The sequence below is a fragment of the Octodon degus genome, unplaced genomic scaffold (genome assembly GCF_000260255.1).
Source record: "Octodon degus isolate 3935 unplaced genomic scaffold, OctDeg1.0 scaffold00023, whole genome shotgun sequence".
Lineage (NCBI taxonomy): Eukaryota > Metazoa > Chordata > Mammalia > Rodentia > Octodontidae > Octodon > Octodon degus.
In genome coordinates this window covers 15,223,321-15,226,972 of record NW_004524599.1, presented here as the reverse complement: position 1 = coordinate 15,226,972, position 3,652 = coordinate 15,223,321, and the positions used below count along the sequence as shown (strand labels likewise).

Sequence of the window (3,652 nt, the reverse complement as noted above, 5' to 3'; positions counted from 1 at the left end):
CTTGCGGTGCTGCGCTCTGCCCGTGGCTTGCTGATCCTTGCTCAGCCGCACGCCTGGCAGGGGCCTTCCCGTCGGCCCTGCCCTTTCACTAGCACCAGAGACTCCGTGGCACCTCTGGAAACACTGGGCCTGGGCTAATGGACTAGGTTTGCGTCTGGCAGACAGTCAAGGGCTGTAAGGGCCCGGTGGAGTCCCCGGCGTTGTGTGCCTGGACGACCTCTGCCTCAGTTTCCCGTCTGTCACGGGGGGATGTGCAACGGGCACTTCAAAGGCAAGAAGCGCAGCCCCACGGGTGCTCCGCTCAGCCTCCTCTGGTCCCCGCCCATTGCTCCAGAGGCAGAGGAAACACGCGCGCTTCCTCGTCTCCAGCTTTCTCTTATTCCCATTGCTACTCCTAGCTCCTTTAGCACTTTGATTACTTGGTCCTCGATGGGAAGGACACCTACTGCAAACAGTGAACTAGGAGGCAGGGACAGGGAAAGGGTGTCATCTTGGGTACTGTTCTCTCCTTGCTGAGACAGAATACCTGATGTCCTAATTAAGAAGGAAAGGTTTCTTTAGCTCACCGTCTGTGGACGTTTCAGTCCATCATCAGCTGCTCCAAGGCAGGGTGGCACAGCCCGGGGGCAACAGCAGCACGAGCACAAGGGGGAGCAAGCCTGTCTCCTCCCCTTATAGGGTGAGCTGGCTGTCCCCCCAGAGTAGGTGCAGCACTCACCATCTCCTGCCCTCCTCTTACACAGGCTGAGGATGGTGACACAGTGAGGACCCTGGCCTCTGCCAGTGCCTTAGGTAGCCTTCTAAATGTCTCAGGGTGACCCAGTGCATCAGCCATTACAGCTGTCCAACTGGGTCTCAGTTACAGTTAGAGTAAATAGGGGGGAGTAGGAAGTTCTGTGTGCTCTTCATGGTGGGGTGACTACAGGTAACGACAGTGTACCACATCTTTTCACCATAAAGAAATGATCATTGTTGCAGGAGAAAGACATGGATAATGTTTTATTAGACATGATGTACATGTGTTGAAATATCATATGATATTCTGTAAATATGTATACTTTTTGTTTTTAGGTGTCAGTTAAACACTGAGAAGTAATAAGAACAGGGTTGGTGAATAGGAAGGAAGCAAGTAATGAAACAGAGAAAGAACGTTCTTTCAGAATTCTCAGAACTGCTGGGCTCTTTGAAATCAACCCATCTGCTTGTGCTGTGGGGACAAGACAGGCGAATGGTGGCTTGGGTGAAGTTCGCTAGGCTGGAGAGATGCTAGCGACCCTAGCAGTGCTGAGGACAGCAGGGAGAGGACTGCTGTGGCGTGAGGAGGGACATGGGTGAGCCCTGCAGCCCACGCCAGTGGCTGCCCATTGTCCACCTGAGCAATGCGCGAGGAGCCAGGCTGTGGCAGGAAGTGAGGCCCTGATCCAGGGCAGGTGAGCGTGGGAATGCCGGGGCAGGAGGAGGTGACCCCGAGGGCTGGAGTCAGCCTTCCTGTGGAGTGGAGCAGCCAGTGAGCAGATCCTGGGAAAGGACCTGGGTTTTTCCAAAGCCAAGGTAAACACTTACACCTGCCCTACCTGCACAGGAAGTTGGCAGGTTGGCTCACTCTGCTTGTGGAAAAAGAACTTTCAACAGTCAGTAAGAAGCACTGGAAGGGTTTGATTAGGCAGAAATGTAGAAGTATGCAAAGCAAGGGATGCAGCCCCAACGCGAGAGGAGTGCTCATGCACTGGAACTAGGGGCCCTTACGCTCCTGTCTCGGGTTGGGAGCCAGCCAAAGGCAGGCCAGCCGCAGAAGGGCGCTGGTCCTTTCTACTACAGGGATGGGCCCAGTTTTCTTTTGTTGTTTCCAAGACAGGTAATTTAAATATTTTTGGATTCTCTCAACTGTTCATTGATCTTAAGGTCAGGTGCCTGCTCTTTACTTTCTCAATGAAGCCCATTTACTTCAGTGTTCCTGAGGAGCTCTGGGTGTGGTGTTCTAAAGGCGAAGGAATCTAGATGTAACTGCACAATGGTGGCAAGGCTGGCGCGGTGTCTTTTCCTGGGTCCTGGGTCCTGGCAGCTGTAGCTGTCCTGAAAATGCAATTTTTAGTTACAATTTCTTCATCTCCTTTCTACCCATCATTTCTTCTGTTTGACCTCAGGAAGAAGTACCCAGGATGCAGACGAGAAGCCAGCACTTGTTGGGGGCATGCAGGCTCCCAAGGAAGAAGTGTGAGTGTCCACTGGTTGGGTTCTTCCAGAAAGGCTGCTTGACCAAGTCCCTCCATCAGAGATGTCCTCGCATTCTGTGGAGATGATTTCTATTTGCTTGAGACACTCTCTGTTTTCTTTAGTTTCACAGTGGCGATTTAGATTCACTTAACCAGATACCAGGTTGTGATTGATACAACTGGTGCATCTCTGAGAGGAAGGAGCTATGGCCGTCAGGATCCTAGAGGATGCCTGCGCAGAAGCTCTATCGCCTGTGCCTACGTCTCCAGCAGGGCGCAGGGCCCCAGTGCTTGCAGAGTGAGTGCTTCAATCCTTGAGCTAGACTCTGGCTCTTTTCCAAATTAAAGCAAGCCACTGATTGACTGGAAAGCATGCAGGCATGGTGGGGTAGGGCTACCCTTCATCTTGGCCCCTGCTGAAAATGGCTATGTCATGCCTTGTTCCCTGCCTCACCTACTTTGCAATTCTAGTAAATTACACAAATCCCAGGTCCCCAGGGCACTGGGCCCCACTGTACCCAACTCCAGAGAAAGCTGGTGGGTGTGCCGTGAATGCATATAATTCCTTCCTTGCTCTTGAATTGTTGATGAGACGCTTCTAAGGTACATGTGGCCATGCTGCTGTCCCTGGAGCTTGCTGTTCACCAGCTACCAACAGAGCTATTGCTTTTTTATTGAGAATTAAAAATCATGTATATGTATGGTGTGTACAACATGTTTTAATTTATGCAATCATAGTAGAATAACTAAGGCAAGTTCATTAGCATATGCACTGCCTCTCATATTTTTATGATGAGAATACTTAAAATCTCTTGGAAGTTTTTGCACACACAGTAGACTGTTAACAATGACAGGTCAGCTGCCGAGTGAATCTTTTGAATTCCTTCCTCTTCTCTCACTGAACCTTTGTACGCTTTGACTAACACCTCTCTGAAAATCACTCTTCTACTCTGCTCCTGTGTGCTCGGATTCTCCGTACGAGTGCGATCATGCAGAGTTCCCTTTTTTTGCATCATGGCTTCTTCAAATGGCTGTCATGAGAGGAGCACTTGGGCCGGCCAGATAGCTCAGTGGACTAACACACCTGCTTAGGTAGACGCACTGACCAGAGGTTGATCGCTGGAGTGCAGTGCCAGCCCTGCCCCTGGGGCGTGCTGAGACTGGGTGCAGTGGCGTGTGCCTATAATCCCAGTGCTTGGGAGGCTGAAAACAGGAGAATCACTACGAGTCCAATCTATGCAGTGAGACCCTGTACACCCTGTACTAAATACATTTTTTTTTTTTTAAATGAGAAGAGTGCTTGCTCTTTAAGGCAATGTTGTGCAGCCCATCTGGCCCCTTTCTCCATGAATTCTCCTTCTGCAATGAGGTCTGGCTCTGGAGGAGCAGGTCAACCTCAGGAGCTTCTAGGTCTTGCTGTATGGGGCCTGTCCAGTGAG

At 50.9% G+C, this 3,652-nt stretch overlaps 1 long non-coding RNA gene across 2 annotated transcripts in view; it reads left to right on the top strand.

Annotated features, from left to right (window-relative positions):
- The window catches only part of LOC111815891, a 13,242-nt gene extending 9,932 nt beyond the window's left edge, over positions 1–3,310 (top strand). For both annotated transcript variants that reach the window (XR_002820516.1, XR_002820517.1), the window contains one exon: positions 2,145–3,310. This is a non-coding gene — a long non-coding RNA (uncharacterized LOC111815891). The remainder of the gene's footprint in view (positions 1–2,144) is intronic.
- Positions 3,311–3,652: the final 342 nt, after the last annotated feature.